The sequence below is a fragment of the Pelodiscus sinensis genome, chromosome 15 (assembly GCF_052426305.1).
Source record: "Pelodiscus sinensis isolate ZL-2025 chromosome 15, ASM5242630v1, whole genome shotgun sequence".
In the NCBI taxonomy this organism is placed as follows: domain Eukaryota; kingdom Metazoa; phylum Chordata; order Testudines; family Trionychidae; genus Pelodiscus; species Pelodiscus sinensis.
The window spans coordinates 15,273,431-15,294,061 of NC_143066.1; the positions used below are offsets into that span (position 1 = coordinate 15,273,431).

General features: G+C 46.9%; 1 pseudogene; it reads right to left on the reverse strand.

Annotated features, from left to right (window-relative positions):
* Positions 1–521: 521 nt before the first annotated feature.
* Positions 522–12,703, reverse strand: LOC149523550 (uncharacterized; annotated as a pseudogene).
* Between the last annotated feature and the right edge of the window lie 7,928 nt (positions 12,704–20,631).

The following is a 20,631-nucleotide window of genomic DNA, read 5'->3' on the forward strand; positions in this document are numbered from 1 at the left end:
GTAACATGTCCCCGGCCAATTTTTAGTCTCTCCTCAGTGAGAACTCAGTGTTATGTGTGCTTGCCTTGTGTGGGAAGTTTGCTTATGATCTTAAAGCTATAGAAGGCAGCTTAGAATTAGACCTCATACAGTAATAAAGCTGCTGCCAGGTCCCTCATTGATGTGTATGGAGATCATGATTAAATTCACATGTTTGCTTTGGTTAGAAACAGCTGTTCAGTGTGCTTGCTATACTAATTACATAAGTCCTGTTTCCCTCTGGAGGTCTTTTAAGGGAAATCCATAATATCCATAGCTACTGCTGAAATGGGACCTCTGTCATGGGGAGGGTCTGGAGAGGTGCCTTGATCTGGTCTTGGAACTTCTCCATCCACTGACACACCTCACAAGTCTGGACATAGCCAGCCACATCCTTGCCCATTCCCTCCCAGTAAAATGACCTTCTCAACCGGTCGTTGGTTCCATTCACCCCAGCATCCTAGAGGCTAAGCTTAAAAGCTTTTCCCAGTACTTAGTTGGAACTACCAACTATTCTTTTTGTGCCCACCAGAAAGAGACTCTCGGTATAAAAGTCCTCTTCCTACCACAAACTTGGACCTGTTAGAACAGCTGAGAGGCAGTGGGTCACTTCTGGCCACCCTCCAAGCTTCCTCGAGGCTCTCATCTGCTTCCTGCTCTGCCCAGAGCTGCTGTCTCAATGCTGGAGGTGTCGGTACCTTGCTGGGTTGTGGACTTGGTCCCTCTGGAAACAATGCAGGTGAGGCAGGTATCTCTATGGGCGAGGAACCATTTTCTGCTGGTGCACGGGGTTGTGTTGCAGGCTCAGGCAGGGCTTTTTGTGCAGATTCAGCTGCTGCTACAGGCTCTGTGGCACCCTCTAAGGCTGGTTCCAATCCTGGCACTGGCTGCTGTACCCATTCTGGCTCTTGGGCTGGTTCCACATGAAGTTCAGGAACTGGATCCACTGCTGCTGTTGTAGTTGCTGGTCTGGGGTCTGGATCTGCCACTTTAGTCTGAGTCTCCAGTGCTGGGGTGTCTGGGTGCAGATTGGTCCCTGGGGGGTGGCTCAGAAATGGTTTTAAGGTGTGGAGGCCTGCTTAGCCTTTTTGCGAGTGACCACTCTCACCTTCTTAGCCTTTTTCACCTGGTTGTCTAGGTCTTCTCCCACCAGCATAGGAATGGGATAATCATCATAGACAGCAAAAGTACAAGTTCCTGATCAGCCCTTGTATTGCAACTGGCAACTCTGTGGTAGGCAGGTCAAAAGGATCTGCCTTAAAGGGTTGAATAGTGACTTGGGCCTCTGGGTTAACGAGTGTGAGGTCCACTAGGGATTGGTGGATCACTGACACATGCGCCAGTGTCTCTCCACATGACAACCTCCGTTCTGCCCACACTCACAATCTCCCTTCACTCTGGGGGTATCCATGAGGCATCTGGGCTTGGGGTTTCTTGGGGTGATCTCAGTGCGATGAGCTGCAGTCTGTTGGTGCTCTTGGGACAGTTGGCCTTTACATGCCCTGGTTCGTTACATTTAAAATAATGCATGACTGGTGTATCACTGGAGTGAGGTGGGTTGCTGGAGGATGGGTGAGGAGGGAGGAGGGAGGGGTTGTCTGTATTTGGACTCTCTGGCTTTACAGGGTTAATCTTTTGCTTTTCACCAAGGCAGCAACAGAAAAGAAGAAAGAAAAAAACACCCAAAACTTCCAAACAGCAAAACAGAAGAAAAAAAAAAGTTTCCTTCTAAAATCCTGAGGTCTGTGTTCCTGGTTCAAAATGATTCCATCACTCTGCCACCATGCCAGGGCTGTTCCCCACTCTGGCACTCCAAGTGCAGAAGGTGAGGGCCCGCAAAGACTTTAAATGTACTTTACCTCTACAGCAGGGGTCTCCAACCTTTTTAAGCATGCGCGCACTTTTTGAAATTAAGTGCAGTACAGGATCTACCTCAAAGCCAAACACCCTTGCCCCATCTCCTTCCCGCCCCTTCTCTGAGTCCCCACCCCTGCTTACTCCATCCTCCATTCCCCTAACCCCACTAACTTTTATTAGGCTGGGAGCAGAGGATTGGGGTGCAGGGGAGGGGGCTGCAGTCTCTGATCTTGGGCTAAAGGATTTGGAGTGTGGGAGGGGCTCTCAGCTGAACCTGGAGCAGGGAGTTGAGATGCAAGAGGAGGTTGAGGGTGCTGGATCTGGAAGGGAATTTGAGTGCAAGGGGACTCAGGGCTAGGGCAGGGGTTTGGGGTGCAGGATGGGTTCAGGACTGGGGCTAGGGTTCAGATGCAGGCTGGGCATTGCTTACCACAGGTGACTTCTGGATGGTGGTGCAGGGGTCTAAGGCAGACTTAACCTTACTCTGGCCCTGTACAAATCCCCCCAAAAAGCCAGAAAACTCTCTCCATCTCTGCTCCCATCTGCTCTGTGGAGATGTGGTACAGGGTGAGGGGAGGGGCACCCTGACACCATCACCTCCTCTTCTTCCCGTGTACTGCACAGCAAGAAGGAGGCTCCTGGGGGTGGTGGCACCTCCAAGGCAGAGGGCAGGAGAAACACAGCAGTGCTGAGAGGGGTAGATGAAGTGTCAGCACTCTTCTCAAACCCTTCGTAATCAATACCCCCAGCTATCTCCGAGACACTACTGACTTCCTAAGGAAACTACAAAACATCGATAACCTCCCCAATAATACCATCCTTGCCACCATGGATGTAGAAGCTCTATATACCAACATCCCACATGAAGACGGATTACAAGCAATTAGAAACACTATCCCAGAGGACACTACTGCCAACCTGATAACAGACCTATGTAACTTTGTTCTCACCCACAATTATTTCCAGTTTGAGAACAACTTATACCTCCAGATCAGCGTCACAGCCGTGGGTACACGCATGGCCCCACAGTATGCCAACATCTTTATGGCTGACCTAGAACAATGTTTCCTCAACTCCCATCCCCTTTCACCCCTCCTCTACCTACGGTACATCGATGACATCTTTATGATCTGGACGCACGGCCAAGAAACACTGGAGATATTCCACAGAGATTTCAACAACCTACACCCCACCATCAACCTCAGCCTGGACCATTCTACACGAGAGATCCACTTCCTGGACACCACCGTACAAATCAACAATGGAAAATTAGACACCACCCTCTACAGAAAACCCACCGACTCATACAGTTACCTACATGCATCCAGCTCCCATCCAGAACACACCACACGATCCATCGTCTATAGCCAAGCCCTTCGATACAACCGCATCTGCTCTAATCCCACTGACAGAGACCAGAAGCTTCAGGATCTCTACCAAGCATTTATAAATCTCAACTACCCACCCAGAGAAATAAAAAAGCAAATTGAAAGAGCCAGACGAATACCTAGAAACCATCTACTTCAAGACAGACCCAAGAAAACCAACAATAGAACACCACTTGTCATCACCTACAACCCCCAACTTAAACCTGTCCAACACATTATCAATAAACTACAGCCTATATTGGAACAGGATACCATACTCAAAGAGGCTCTGGGAGACAGACCCATAGTCTCCTATAGACAACCACCTAACCTCAAGATGATTCTTACCAACCACCACAGGACATACCACACTAATACCAACCCTGGTACCTTCCCTTGCAACAAACCCCATTGCCAGCTTTGTCCACATATTCATTCTGCTGATACCATTATTGGACCTAACCAAGTGAGTTATAAGATCAAGAACACATATTCCTGCGCATCCAGAAATATAATCTATGCTATCATGTGCCGAAAGTGTCCGTCTGCTATGTACATTGGACAAACATCTCAGACACTTCGCCAAAGGATTAATGCCCACAAAACAGATATCAGACAAGAACACAAAGAGAAAACAGTTTCTTGCCATTTTAACCAGAAAGGACACTCTCTAAATGACTTAATCACCTGCATTCTGCCACAAAGACCTTTTACATCTGCACTTGAAAGGGAATCCTCTGAACTGTCATTCATGTTAAAATTCGACACTTTCCAACAAGGACTTAACAAACATTTGAACTATCTCACCCATTACCAAGACAGTTTCCCCAATTATCACCTCTAATACCATTAACTCACAAACATCCCACTCTCCCTACCTCTAATATCATCAATTCACAGACACTTACCTTCCTTCCTTCCTCCCCCCCCCCCCGCATCCTCCTCCTGTTCTGAAATGTGATTTGTCCTTTTCATATTTGTTCATTTTTTTAATTGTATCCTTTGGTATATATGGTTGTGACTACTTTCTTCCACTATTTGATCTGAGGAAGTGGGTCTGGCCCACGAAAGCTCATCATCTAATAAACCATCTTGTTAGTCTTTAAAGTGCTACATTGTCTTGCATTTTGCTTCAACTACCCCAGACTAACACGGCTACATTTCTATCACTGTCAGCACTTGACAGCCTCCTGGCCAAACCTGTCAGGATCACCTGTCAAAAGCGCCAAGATCCCAATCTACTGGTTGGTGACCACTGCTTTACAGGCTCTGGTTACAAAAACTCCTCCAGATTCAGTTTCACTTGATGGTAGCTGCCACCATCAAGTTATTTATCCCTAAAACCAGGGGAAACATTTGAATTCTCCCCTGGAGTGGCCAACCCTCTTTTGCCCAAAAAAAGCTTGCAAAAAGAAAAGAGAAAAACAAGATGCAGTCTCTGGTAGCTGACTGCCCAATCACAGGCAAGCAAATACACACATTTTTTTTTTTGTCCCCCTGTTACTTTCCAGGACACAAGAATCAAGCCATCACCTTAAAAAAGTGATTTTTATTAAAACAACAAAAGGTATACTTGACAAAATAATGCTAGATATTACAGAGCAACTAAGGAAAACAAATTAAAATACTGAGAAAATCTCTGGGAACAATTCTTAGATGGTTAATGGGGAAGGGGAGGCAAACATTCACATAGAGCAGTTCAATCCAAACCACAAAATAAAGAAAAATACCCTGATCATGATTAGATTCACTTTCCCCCCTTTCTTTACTTGAGATCTTCTCTTGGTTCAGTCCATCTCCATGCCCTGAATTCCTTGGAGGCATGGTAGCCCTGCCTGGGTTTAAATCATTCTGGCTGTGTCTACATTGGCATCCCTTTCCGGAAAAGGGATGCTAATGAGACACTTCGGAATTGCAAATCCGTGGGGGATTTAAATATCCCCCGCGGCATTTGCATTTACATGGCTGCTGCTTTTTTCCGGCTCGGGGTTTTTGCCGGAGAAAAGCGCCAGTCTGGACGCGATTCTCCAGAAAATAAGCCCTTTCAAATAGGAATAAGGGGTCCTCCGGAAAAGAGCTTATTTTCCGGAGAACTTTCCCACACAACGGGTATGTCACAGCTGCCACAAACTGCTGTGGGACTGAGTTCTGCTTTAAGTAAATGAGCAACTCTAATCATTATCTTCAGTGAGACAGACTGGAGCTTTATGAAGCAAAACTTTTGAATGGTTACTGGGGGCTGTGCCCCATGATTGCTACATTTGCCAATCCCCATCTGTCTGGCCACTTTTGCAGCCAGAGATCCTGATGATGTCATTCTGTCACATGATAGGAAAAACTTCTGTATGGCTGTGTCTAGACTGCATCACTTTTCCGTAAAAGGGATGCAAATTAGACACATCGCAATTGCAAATGAAGTGGGGATTTAAATCCCCCCACTTCATTTGCATAAACATGGCTGCCACTTTTTTCCGGCTTGGAGCTTTGCCGGAAAAAAGCGCCAGTCTACACAGGGATCTTTCGGAAAATAAAGCCTTTTCCGAAAGATCCCTTATTCCTTATTTTAAGAGGAATAAGGAATCTTTCGGAAAAGGCTTTATTTTCCGAAAGATCCGCGTCTAGACTGGCGCTATCTAGACACAGCCTATCTGTTTAGAGAGAAAAGTAAAAATGTGGGTAAGATTTTCTTTTGCATCCCAATGCAGAGTACCCCTACTGGGAGCTTTGCTGTTCCTATACTTTACTGTTCAATTCACCAGCTGGGAGAGTTCTCAATGCTTTTTCTTTACACAATACTTGTTTTCTTTGGGTGCAGGCTATATCCTGACTGAGCTATATACAGGCAGTCCCCGGGTTACGTACAAGATAGGGACTGTAGGTTTGTTCTTAAGTTGAATCTGTATGTAAGTCGGAACTGGCGTCCAGATTCAGCCGCTGCTGAAACTGACCGCCAGTTCCGACTTACATACAGAATCAACGTAAGAACCCCAAGCTCCTCAAGTCAGCTGCTGCTGAAACTGATCAGCAGCTGATTCCAGGAAGCCCGGGGCAGAGCAACTCTGCCTCGGGCTTCCTATAGTCAGCTCTGGTCAGTTTCAGCAGCAGCTGACTTGGGGACGCCTGGGGCAGAGCAGCTGGGGTGCTGCTGGGTTGGACCAACCCAGCAGCACCCCATCTGCTCTGCCCCAGGCGTCCTGATTCAGCTGCTGACCAGGGAGATGCGGAGAAAGCCCTGGAGTACATGGGCGGCAGGACCCGTTCGTAACTGCGGATCCGACGTAAGTTGGATCCGCGTAAGTCGGGGACTGCCTGTAGAAATTTTTCAGGATACATGCATGAATATGTAGAGAGGAGCCCTCAAGTTTCACCTATCAAAGCCTGCAATCCTGGCTTATTTTTAGTGGCAGTTATGGATCATAAGAGCCAAGAAGAAATTCCCAAAACTGCACCTCAGTGTCTGACTCGTTTGCAATATTGTCTTAACTTCTATAATGCGTTTAAACTAACTCTCCAGATGAGCTATCTGCCAAAGAATATTTCAAATATTTGCTTTCATTTGAAGCAGAAACAGTTTTCCAAGTCAATCTTCTTCTTCTTCTTCTTCTTCTTCTTCTTCTTCTTTTAATTTATATACAGATCCTACACATCTGGGATGAAGGAGGAGGGGAAAGATTTACTATGGAAGTATTATATGGGAAATGTCATTTGTGGTAATTACATTGTTCTTGCAACAAAGCAGATATATGCTGATCACTGAAGACAAATAGTCATAGAAATACATGTGGGTGGGTGTTTTGTTATGCACAGCATGGTAATTAAGCATTTCAGCCAGGCTAGGCAATTGCTTTTACAATTATGGGGGTTCTCAGAAGGTCCTAAGGGAGTTGGGTGCTCATATCCTATTGCGTTTCTAGTTTCCAAATAAACCCCAGTTATTCTTCCTAGTGTTTAACTCACATTAATGCAAAATCTGTACAAAATGTCCATATTCAGATACCTTGTGAGTAGCATACATAGAGAAAAACTGCTGAAAATCACTTTACATCCTTTCCCTAGTTGAGCAACAGCTTGGCGGTTCAAAAATGGGCAATCTTTAAGCAGTGTAAATATTTGCATTTCTTTATAACTTAACCTTTTCTCAAATGACCTTGTTGTTCAATTTGTACTGAGGTTGTTTTTTGGTTTGTTATCTAATCTTGGAGTTGACACAAATGCACATGAAAGACAACACTTCTTATAATTTCTTCCTGTTCAGTCTGTCTTGAGTGATCTTTAAATGCAGGCTCAGGGAGAGAAATTTATACTTTGTTGTTCTTCCAGTAGCAGAGAGAGAGCTGCCAAGCCCCATGACGTTAAAGTCCTGCTATTTCTTTGGAGGCTATTGCCAGGGCTCTTTTTGGCTGCCTATTGACAGATTATCTTCAGTTGAAGAGGACAGGAGCTATAGTATAAAGATGCAGCTTTGGGACAGGTTCAGCTTTGGGACTGTCTGGATCTGCTGCTTTGTTGCAACAATCTTGAATTGTAATCTGACCAGAAAAGTTGGAAGGTTGTCAAAACTATTGGTTTGGACTGATTCCTACTTTAAATAGATATCTGGTAAATGGGGGGCTGGAGAACACAATATTAAGACAAGCTGGGCGAGATTATGTCAGGGGCAATATTTAATTTAATTCAATTACAGCCTTAGAATAAATGGACAAAACTTGTATGAAAGTTCCAATACTTGGTAGATACTCAAAATTCATTAAGTTGGATGAAATTTACTTTGTGATATTAACTATATCTGTGATTTACTGATGGCAGGGATGGGCCCAAACTTAAACCTCTGACCTTAGGGCCATGTCTACACAAGGAAACTATTTCAAAATTACTACAATCGATTTAACAGAATCGAAATAGCATGTCCCCATTATGGGGAAGCCTTGAAATAAGTTAGAATTAGTCCAAAATAGCACATCCACAGTCAACGGAGCCGGCCTTGGACTTAGAGCCCCCAGAAGCACTTTGGGGAGGACGCCAAGAGGATGGATACTTCCAGTGGCTGCTTAGTCAGGCAAGCTGTGATGCATACTTACAGGGGCTCCTCTCTACGGCTGTGTCTCACACACCACTCCTCCACTGTCTCTCCCTCATGGGAAGCAAAAGGGATGCAGTGGGCATGTGTCTTCTTTGCTCTGGTTGCCTTTGCGAATGCTACAGCACTCACAGCATGGAGCCAGAGCTGCTGCAAAGCAGAGGGGGAGGGTATAGATGGCACACACATCCACATCCTGGCCCTGGACTTTATCAACAGGAAGGGCACTCCTCCATGGTGCTGCAGGCCCTCATGGATCACAAGGGTCGCTTCACCAACTACAATGTGGGATGGTCAGGAAAGGTGCACAACACCCTCATCTTCCTGACTTCCTGCCTGTTCCAAAAGATGCATGCCAGCTCTTTTTTCCCCAGCCTCACCATCAAAGTCAGGGAGATGGACATGCCCTTCATAATCAAGAGCAATGCAGCTTACCCCTTATTCCCCTGGCTCATGAAGCCCTATATGGGCAGCCTGGACCCAGCAAAGAGCAGTTCAACACCAGACTGAGCACATGCCACATGGTCATGGAATGTGCATTTGTCTGTGAGATTCAGGAGTCTCCTCACTCACCTGGACCTCAGCAAGCACAACATCTCCTTTGTGGTGGTGCCTGTTGTGTGCTCCACAACCTATGTGAAAGCAAGGGGAAGGCTTTTCTGCCAGGATGGGGGGGCTGAGACCAGGGAATTTGAGCAGCCAGACACTAGTGCTATAGGGAGAGCACATCAAGGGGCTGTGCTCATTGCATAGGCCTCGAAGGAGCGTTTCAGGCAAGGCCAATTCTGGGACTCTCCCTCGTGCTCCTCCACAAGGAGCCCCTGTATTCTCTGTGTGTGTCTTTCATCCCCACCCCTTCTGTGCCCTGTCCTCTCCTCCCCTCTCCCACAGAGCTGTGACAGACCCGGCCGGGTCCGCACTGACCGTGGGGGAGAGACTGCTGCGAAGGCCAGCAGCCGGCTGAACGGCGCGCGGCTAGCATGGACCCGCCGGAGGATGCGGGTAGGTGCGCGCCGCGGAACGAGGAGGGAGGCTCAAGCCGCAGTGCCACGCCCGGCCAGAGCACCGCGCTTTGCCTCGCAGGGCGGGGCCACGGACGTACGGCGGGAGGAGGGCCACGGGCAGGACGCCGGGGAGGCGGGGCTTACCCCCACAGCGTCATTCCCTGGTGCCTACAAAGGCGGCAGCGGCCTGCCCAGAAGGGGGAAGGGCAGGGAGCCATCACCCTGGCTTCCAGGGGGGCCCGACATCTGGTACCCCGGGCAATGAGAAAAGACGGTGCAAGCAGCTGGCGACTCGCCTTGGGATGGACCCGACGCCTTCGGCGGGGTAAGCGAACTGGCACCGGCTCGGCTGTGGGGGCTGACTGGCGGGGAGTGGAAGCAGCCCGGAGTGGGACCCTTTTGGCGCCCGTGGGCAAACGAGTTGCGGGCATCAGCCCCATCTGCCGTGGGGGACAGCCACTAGACGCTGTACTCCACTTAGGGCTCCGGGCTGGGACCCGGAGGTGAGGGTGGGCTCGGGTCCCCCACTCCCCACGCACCCCAACCCCGAAGCAGGTGTTCGGAACTAGAGACTTTCGCACGGGGGCGGGGCGAGGACTGAGTCGCAGCCCCGAACCCCCCCCTCTCCCCAGATGACTGCTAGCCCAGGAGGGGCAGGGGGGGTCCCCGCCCCGGACCACAGGGGAGGGGACGCACGTGGTGGTGGGTCCGCTGAACCCCCCCCCCACCCGACCTAGGGCAGAGGGGGTGATCGCACCCATCGACTGGCACCACGATTGAACTGGGCTAGGGACGCCCGGGACAGTTAAGAGGTGGGTGGGTCCGCAGAGCCCCCTCTAACCCCCCCCGGAGGGATAGAGGCGCGGTGTTCGCACCCAGAAACCCCGTCACAAGAGCAAACAATAAAGCTATGTTTTGTGAAAAAAAAGGCTTCTTTATAGGAAGGACATTCAACAGGGTTGGGACTGGGTGAAGAACCTGGAATGGGGGAGGTGGGCAGGGCCTCAGGAATGGGATTGAGAGTGGCTCCTGCCTCTGGGTAGTCTGGAGGCTTTGGCTGCCCTATAGGTCCCACTGCCTCAGGTTCTGGATCTCCGGCGGCCCTTAGGGAGCAGTGTTCCCTCTAATGTGCACGCCTGCATGGGTGCTCACCAGGAATTTGAGGCCCACTCACCTCCGCATCAGGGCTTCAGAGTGGCTGCTCAGCTGCTCCAGGGCTGGACCTGCAGGGCTGTGGGGCAGGTGTTCCAGTAGCCTCAGGGTGGGCCAGAGCCCCATGGCAGATGACAGCTGTTCTGGCAGCCTAGATTAGGACCAGAGCCAGACCCACATGGAGCATGACAGCTCTTCTGGTGGCCCTGGCCAGAACCAGAGCTGCATGACAGGTGGCAGCTGTTCCAGTGGCCTCATCCAGGGCCAGTGCCATGTAGTGGGTAGTGGCTGGGACCGGAGCCACATGGTGGATGGCAGCTGCTCCAGCATCCAGAACTGTCACAATTGCAGTGGGAAGCTGCCTCTGGCTCTTGTCACCTGCGGGTCCTGCTGCTGGATGTATCCTGGGAGTAGGATGTGGCAGCAGCCAAGGAGTTTGTGCTGTGTAACCTGCTGGAGACAGGTGAGAGCAGCCAGCGCCCTGCCCATACTCCGGAGGTAGTTCATTCACATGGTGCTGCCTGTTCCAGATTAGGTTGCCAGCATCTAACCTCACCCCTGAGTGCTCCCTGCCACAGACACTCCCCAGAGACAGCAGCTGCCAGCTTATCCTTTGGCCCATGGCCAGGGAGATTGGGACATGGGGCTGGACTGGCAGTGAGTGTCCCAACACTCGCGTTTGGGAGATATGAGGGAGCCTGGTAGCAAAAATAAATTATAATCAACAGATGTTCTAAGCTCCTTGGGGGCAGGAACCCCGCTGCCTCTGTCTTTTATCTGTGTCATGTCTAGTCCCAGGTTTGCTTTGAAACTTAATCCCTAAAATGTGTTGAGCTGACCCTCAAATGTTAATGTAAGCAACATTGTAAACACATGCCCCCTTCCCTGCCTGTTTCTCCTGCTAGTTCATCCCCTGGCATCTCATAATCCCATTGTGCCGAGCCATTAGTCAGAGCTGAAGACACTCTATGCTGGCTGAGGGGAAGAACAGAGCTGCCTAAAAGTTGATGGTGCTGGGGACAAAAGTACCTGAAATCTTTCTCCTGAGGTTTGATTGCTTAGGGCTTGTGTCACCATTTATTATTGGTGTTGTGCAGAAACGTAGCACGGGTCTTTAAAAAAAACATCTTATTGTTCAAACTTTGCAGGTAAGTGTGTGTGGGATGGGGATGATATCTTTTTACCTTCTCTGTAACTGATGGCATGATACAGCACATTGGCACTTAGGGTCAGCCAAAATAATAAGTATGTTTGGGTGAAAGTTTTGACTTAACAGCTCTTTTCATTCTTTGTGACTTGGAAAGACTACTTTAGTACTGCATTCTTTCTTCCATAATATTTAAATATATATGAATATGATATTTGTTAGTAATTAGTGGGTACCACAGAGGCACACATCCGAACAAGCACACATGACCTCACTGTTGGTTCACAAGACAAGACTCACTCCTCTCATGGAGTGAGCTCTGCTGTGTTGGGGAGCCTTGGAGGAGAAGCAATGGTGGCTAGTGGCCCACTCCATAAACTACACCATGCGTTCCATCACTGAGGTGAGGGTGGAGAACATGGCATCATGCTGCCACACCAGCTGATTCTAGGCAGCTTTCCTCTACTCCTGCTTAGTCCAGCACCTCTCCCAGTTGGTGTTCATCCTGGTCGGCGGTCTGCTCCTGGCACTCATTCTCGAGTCTCCGAATGAGGGACTGCAGGCAGGCCATCTGCTCCTGCATGAGCACCTCCTGGATACATTTCTGCCTGTGGATCCCACTCAGTTGGGTAGATGGTGTCAGAGGTGGGGGGTGTGCCCATGCATGAGATCAATCTCCTCCACATCACTGCACTTGACTGGGAATGGATGTTGACTGAGTGTGGGCATGACCCTGTTCCATGTGCGGTGCTGCTGTGTGGTTCCATGACTCCAGACTCTTTAGTGGTGGATTCTTGTGGGAAGGTGTTCCACCATGGAGGCTGGAGTAAGGCAGGCCTGTTTAGGAACCTTGTGAGAAGGAGCTGACTAGCACTCCATGTGCACACATGTGAACAGGCTGTTGTGCAACCCCCAGGCCAAGTAGGCTGAGAGAGGAGTGTTCAGCCCCTCACAACCCATCGCTGGCCCCCATGTGTAGAGAGGAAAAATTGTAGAACTCACCTGAAATGCTCTCCCCAGGTTTCTCTGAAGCCTGGGAAATTTTCTGGAAGAGGGCGGGCTTCTTCCTCTTCGATGTCATCCTCCTCCACCACCCGCCCTCCTGCAGGCTGATGTCCTGGCCAGACTCAATGATGACGGCAGAGGCGGTGACTCATCCCTCTCCCAGCATGGCATCAATCTGTCATAGTAGCAGCAGGTGTGTTGTGCTGCCCCAAAGTGTCTGCTCTGCTCCCTGGACTTGTGGTAGGCCTGCCACAGCTGCTTAATCTTCATGTGGCACTGGTCCAGAGTCCTGGTTGATCCTTTTGTTGGCCAGGCTAGCGGCGATCTGTCTGTAGCTGTATGGGTTCCTTTTCCTGGTGCAGAGATCCTGGAGGTTGGTCTTCCCTCCAGACCTCGATGAGGTCCAGGATCTCCATAGCAGTACAGGATGGATCTCTCTTGTGTGCCTGGGCAGTGGCTGCCATGGGAGCAGCAGATGTGCTGGCACCATTGGAGGGTCTGAGGAAGCATTGGGGTCACTCATCTCTGCCTCAGGTCATGGTCTTTCTCACAGGTGGCCACATGTGAGAAGCCCGTCTCCAGCTCCTAGGAATGTTAAGAGCTCTGCAATAGGAGGAGAGCAGTAGAGATGCCAAGTGTGGCCAGAGTTGTCAGAGCTGTAGCTGCAAGAGGCCTCCAGAGGCCAATAATTTTGAAATAGTGACACTGGAGCATCCACACTAACATTATTTTGAAAAAAGTGATAGAAATTTTTGAAATATTTTGAAAAAACTATTTCGAAATTAGCATTATTCCTCAAGAAAAGCAGGAGTACAGCTTTCGAGTTTAGTGGCCCATTATTTCAAAATAACAGGCATGGTAGTGTGGACGCTCCACTGATAAATTCGACCTTAGGGGGATTATTTTGATAGTGTAGACTGGGGATCGCTGTAGGTTTTGGATTTAGATCTGAACTTAGTAGCTCAGGCTATTCTTTCATTGGCAGCAATATGGGAAAAACCAGCATAGGCTGTAAACCCTTTGGGACAGGAACTGTCTTAAGTGTTTTCACAATGGCAGAATGGGGCCTTGGTCTATGACTGAGACTCTGAGATGCTATTACCATATAAAGAGTTGTTCTAACAATGTAAACTGCTAATTATGTAGGAGAATGGGACCAACAAAGGCTAGCCAAGAATCTTGGACCGAGTCTGAACAGAAATTCTGTATACTGAAGAAAACATACAGAATAGCAACTCCTAAAACAGCACTATGTAGTCTGGGAAAATAGCAAGCCTTTTCTCTGTAACACCTTTCATCCATGAATCTCAATTTTACAAATGTTAATTTCTAGCTTTTCAATTATTTTTGGTCACAGGAAATATCACAACTGAACAATCATTAAACTGTGAGAAAGATTAAAGGGGACCATCATGAAGAAAGAGGGATGAAAATGTTCTTTTTTAGGCTGATTTGTAAAGCCTTCTAAACTTCAGGCTAGACAATGTGTGGTGTAGTTTTTGGGGGCAGGAAGCAGGGAGCTGTCAGATTTCTTCTTGAGAAATTCAAATATAGCTGTCCTGTCTCTTTCTGAAAGACTGTGGACAAATGAAAACTTTGTACTGCTGAATGTGCCTCTGCTTCTAGTAGTTAAGGAAGAGAATGAAGGAAAACTATGAAGATGAGGACTTATATGGGGAACGATTTCATCAGTACTAAAGTAAGCAGTCCTCAAATCAGTGCAACCAGGATAATATCTGTGCAACCAGGATCTGCCTGCCAACTTTTGTCTGAACAATCTCAGTCCTAAACTTTTAAAATTCATAATTTTTTAGTGGCTGTTTGGCAAGATGCTAAGCTATAAATGATCTTCACTAGACATGATGTTCAGCCCAGCTTTGCCCTTAGCTCTAGCCATGTTTGCAGTAGACTTGCTAATATCAGTTCACAAACTGCAAAGTCTGCAAACACAGGACAGAGTAAATTCCATTTCTCCCATCCCTCTCCCCACAAAGCAGTCTTCTTTTTTTTAAAGAAATCATTAACAATGAATATGAATGTTATAGATTCATTGTCTATGCTAAATACTTTTCTAAAGTCTAAAAAGGTGGATAAAAAGCTTTTTAAAATAATCAATAGATTCGGCTGCCAGATGCTTTCCAGATCATACAGTGAGGGTAAAGAAATATGGACTTTTGGCTCAGCACAATCCCTTTCTTTTTTCATATTTGTTTCAAAACAAGTTCTTGTTTTTAATAATAGAAAAAGACTTGGCAAGTAAGAGGCAAATATATAATTAAATCTAAATTATACACTGAATAGTCTTGATTCTGCAAGTGAAATATGATTTAATTTCAAGAGTATTGTACAGAAACATAAGGAACTTGAATAAAGGAAAGTCAGAAAATCCTTAAAAACCACAGATGGGTTTTTAAAAAATAACTGGGTGTTTGCTTTATGAACATTGAAGAATGTTCTGTATGTGAAAGATCTGAAAATAGTAAAATTAGCATTTTAATGACTTGATTTGTGTCTTTTTTTCCTTGTCCAGTTTGTAAAGGCTCCTTGTTCAGTGAACTCTGGGAATTGAGAAAGGAACAAGCTACCACTTTGTTTTCTGTTTACACCCTGACATTTATAAACAACAGAAAAATGCAGCCCACTTGTGAATACACAATATTCTCCTACTTGTCAGGAAATAACCCAGGTAAGTTTGGCTATGTCTATACTAGGGAGTTATTTCGAAATAATAACTCCTGAAATAACAGTTTTGAAATAATCTATTCCTCTTCGCAAGTAGGGATGTTAAATATCGGTTAATTGAATAGTCAAGTGACCTCATGAATTCTTATTGATTACTTGACTATTCTATAGTCCCTGGGGGCAGGGCCAGCAGCCAATGCGCTCCGGCCCCACACCCGAGGAGCCCCTTGCCATGCGGGAGGTGGTCTGCGAAGCCAGTGCGCTCCAGCCCCACACCCACGGTGCCATGCTGGAAGTGGTCTGCGAAGAGAACCAGTTTAAAAAACAGCTCCCCCCCGCACACCAGCTGCATGTTGCCCTATGCTGCTACCTCTGATACAGAGGTGGCAGCAGCCCCTGTCTGGGGAGGGCGTGTCTAAGCTCCCAGACCATGTGTGAGTTGGAACTGAGCCGGGCTGCCTGCCCACCTAGCTCTTAATACTCTTTAAATGCAGAGCCACAGCAGAGGTGGGTCCCAGACCTGTCACAAACCAGGACTGAGGCAGGCTGCTGGCCAGCCTGCTAAAAAATATACTGACAGGGAAGAATGCATGTAGTTTATAGCATTAACTGATAATAAGCTTTTGCTTATCAGTTAATCAGTTAATTGACTACACTATTACATCCATATTCACAAGCAGAAGTTATTATTTCAAAATATCAGGCTTGGTAGTATGGATACTTGTCCTGTTATTTCGAAATAAGGGGAGTTATTTTAAAATAACGCCCCAGTGTAGAAATGGCCTTTGAGTATGGACCTGCTTTATTTTGGTAATTACGTAGTTCACATAAATCATTTGGAACCATCGAGAGTTAGATGTTTTAAACCTCTCTACCAGGGAGGAGCAAATAAATCCCAGCTCTGCTTTTCCCAGGTCACGTATATAATTAAGGTAATTCTTTTTTCTGTGCTGAAAAAACTATTGTATCAGCACATGTACAAGTGGTGATGTCACACAAACCGTAAGCATTAAACTGATAAAAAGACAGTGAGGCCATTCAACTGCCATTTACTCCCCTGAAAGGGCTTGTTTGCATGAATAGTCTGTAAAGCTTGTTTCCATTCAGCAGCATTCACAAGAATGATTTCTGCAACCTTCACAAATGATATAATATGACAGGACCTTGACTGAAAGTATCATATCTCATTTCCAAAGTCAAAATTAAGTCTAAGCAGTAGGCTTCTCACAACATTATTTCCCCATTCTCATACTATGAAAGGAGCACCACTGTCATGTCAACTACCTGTAATTATATATCCAGCCTTGATAGTATACTTTATGTATTCAGGAAGGCTGACTTCTCTAAATACAGGATGAAGTTTGATGTAGTCACATGCTTTGTGAGTGACTCTTTTCTTATACATTTACTCATCAAGGTTGTTCTTTTCAATTTCTGTCCACAAGAGAAATGGTTGTGTTTCTTCTTTTGCAGACTGAATGGAAAGCCTTGAGAGTGTCTCTGATGGTATGACAGCAAGATCTGTCCTGGATTTGTTCAGTAACACTAAACTCCATTGCAATTCCTGCCAGTTCACTATGAAGCCATGGTAAGAACATGAGTCAAATTTTACTCAGACTGCCCTGAATGTTACACAATATCAGCAGGATCTACCTTATCACCTTTAGTAGGAACTGACAGAGGAACTGACAGCAAAGGGATGGGATTTTGGTGGTAATTATAATTCTAGCTACTAAATTTCCAAATTGACCCTGATCTATAGTATTAAAACCATTCTCCTGCCTCTCCAATTGCTCTATCTAAGCTTCCCACTTTTCTAATGCAGACCCTGACCCTATGCTTCATTCCCCACTCTTCAAACCCTGAGCTACACCTGCTGTCCTCTGTTGCAACCCTGTGTGCCTCTGTTTCTTGATACACTTACAGTTTCAAACCTCTCGATTTTTAATGAGTCTTTTCTACACTTCCTTCCCAGCCTGTAGGTTGGAGACACAGGTAGCTAGCTGACAATAGTCTGTTCTTACTCCAGGTGAAGGTCTAACTGACTAGCTCTTTTTCTGTCAGCTTAAGACAGTGAGGCCAGTGTTAGAAAAAGGGAAATAAGTCACATTCTTTGGAAAAAGAGAACTTTTTAAAAATGGCTTGATCTGTGATTTTTAACTCATAACTTCAGCTCTGCTGTTAAACACCTAACATAGCTGTTTGGATACTTTCCCTGTTCCTAGTGATTTTTTTCCTGTTCTGTAAAAGGAAATTTGTTGTTGAATGAGACTGGTGCTACTCTGGTAATAGATACTTGTTGACTTCAGGCTATTTTTTCTGCCAAGTACAAAGACATGTTGATGTCAGTGGCATGTATGATGAAGCAAGAAAGTTGTGCAATATAAGCAGGAACTGTCTAAGGTCAAAATTCAGTTTGTATTATAACATGTCTGTGTTGCTATTTTAAGATTTGTACTCAGCTGCTGCCAATGAAAAGTAAGCATCTAGGATTCAGACAAGAGCAAAGCCACAGTAGCTTACTCAGCAAATAAAGAAACCTTAAAAATATTTTAATCAGTCTTTGGTGATGGTCATGTTGCCTTGCCCACTAGGTTCCAAGTTATTTCAGGAAATCTGTTTCAGCTATTTTTAGACTGTTTAAAAATCCAGCCATGGTGTGTCCCTTTTCTCTGCTGGTACTGGAAATTGGTCAGAAAGCCAAATCTGTGAGTCACAATGTGTAGCAAAGCTCCTCCCCTCTCCACTATTTGCAAGAAGTTTTTTTTCCTGCTTTCTCCAGGAAAATAGCACATAGCTCCTGATCTCCTATTTATAGAGAATGAGAGATATCGAGTTGTCCACATTTGTGTCCATCTAATCAGATAATTTTACTGATGTGTAATGATTTTGCTAGTGAATGTGATGAATGGTGGCCAGGGTTTCCAAAGAAATCATTTCCCACCAGAGGCATTTCAGACTCCACTTCCATACTCTTATTTAAGCCTGTTTCTTACAATTCTGTGATGGGCACATGTCCATCACAGGAAGTGTACTGCCTGCCCCCTCCCCTCATCCAGCCATGTGAAGAGAAGATTGATTTGTTCTTTGTCCGCCTCTGTGATGGATGGAAGGGATACATGCATGGACCCTCTTCAGCTGCAAAGTGCTGTGGTAATCATAGCAAACACCTCACAGCATATGCTGCAGTTTATTCAGAGAGTAGCTAGGAGCTACCAGAACAAAGAAGAATGTGAGGAGGCCACAAACAAAGACACGTATGAAACACTTGAGTGGAGCACTGGGCAGATGCTGGTTGCATTAGATCTTTTCGACAGAATGCCTGTTCTGGTGCCATCAGACAAACACAGACTTGTGGGACCACACAGTTATGCAGTGGTGGCTTGATAGGCAATCTAATTCCATCCTTTGCACTGATGCAAGACTACAGAGTGTCTAGACCAGGGGTTGGCAACATATGGCCCGCATGCCATAAGTAGCATGCAAGATGATTTTGAGTGGCATGCGGAAAGCCTGTGCTGCTGCTGAAGCCTCGTGGTTGGCACACAGCTACAAGGCTGCAGCACCATCTCCGAGGGGCAGGCAGGGAGGTGAAGAAAGCAAACTCACACACATGCCCCGCTTGGGCCGCAGAGTTACAGGTGGAGGCACCCTGCCCCTCTCCATGGAAAAGTCCTGCCCACTGCTGGGCCTCTACTTCATTTGCTCCTGCAGAGCAGGCTGCAAATTGGGCTGTGTAGGACCCAGCCTGGCAGGACAGGCTCTCATGGTGCATGAGCAGCCGGTACCTTCCGCCTTCCCTGGCAGCAGGTTAGGCCGTACCCGGTGGTGGTGGGAGAAGTTGGCTCTGGAACTGAGGACCCTGCACACATGAAGGCTGTGTCTACACTGGCGCGATCTTGTGCGAAAGCAGCTGCTCTTGGGCAAAAACTTGCTACCTGTCTACACTGGCCGCTTGTTCTTGCGCAAGTAAACTGACGTCAGAACTCTGACATTCCCACTCAGGAATAAGCCCAGATGTGGCCTCACCAGAGCCAAATAAAGGGGAATAATCGTGTTTCTAAATCTGCTGGCAATGCTCTTCCTAATGCAACCTAAGATGCCATTAGCCTTCTTGGCTACAAGGGCACACTGTTGACTCATATCCAGATTTTCATCCACTGTAACCCCCAGGTCCTTTTCTGCAGAACTGCTGCTTAGCCATTCAGTCCCCAGCCTGTAACAATGCATGGGATTCTTCCATCCCAAGTGCAGGACTCTACACTTGTCCTTGTTGAACCTCATCAGATTTCTTCTAGACAATCCTCTAATTTGTCTAGATCACTCTGGATCCTGTCCCTGCCCTCCAGTGTATCTACCTCTCCCCCTAGCTTAATGTCATCCGCAAACTTGCTGAGGGTGCAATCCATCCCCTCATCCAGGTCATTAATAAAGATGTTGAACAAAACTGGTCCTAGAACCAATCCTTGGGGCACTCCATTAGAAACTGACCTCCAACCTGACATTCAGCCATTAATTACTTCCTGTCGGGCCCGACAGTCTAGCCAGCTTTCTATTCATCTTACAGTTTATTTATCCAATCCATACTTCCTTAACTTGCTGGCAAGACTATTGGGGAAGATCATTTCTAAAGCTTTGCTGAAGTCAAGGTATGTTATATCCATCAACTTCCCCATGTCCACAGAGCCAGTTACCTCATCATAGAAGCTAATCAGATTGGTCAGGCATGACTTGCCCTTCGTGAATCCATGTTGACTATTTCTGATCACTTTCCCCTCTTCCAAGTGCTTCAAAATGGATTTCTTGAGGATCCCCCTTCATGATTTTTCCAGGGACTAAGGTAAGGCTGACTTGTCTGTAGTTCCCTGGATTGTCCTTCTTCCCTTTTTTAAAGAGGGGCACGACATTTGCCTTTTTCCAGTCATCCGGGATCTCTCCCGATCTCCACGAGTTTCCAAAGATAATGGCCAAAGGCTTCTCAATGACATTTGCCAACTCCCTCAGTACCCTCGGATGTATTAAATCTGGACCCATGTATTTGTGTATGTCTACCTTTTCTAAATAGTTCTTAACCTGTTCTTTCTCCACCAAAGAGCTGCCCACCTCCTTCCCATACTGCGTTGTCTGGGAGCTGACCTTGTCTGTGAAGACAGAGGTAAAGAGAGCCCCATCACCTCTTGCCTGTCAGCAGCCCTGCTGATCTATTCCTTCCCATCTGTCCCAGTGCCTCCCACCACTGTGAAACAGCTGTGCAGCATTCAGAGACTCTAGAAAGGAGGAGGAGGAGCAGGAATCATAGAATTGTAGGACTGAAAGGGACCT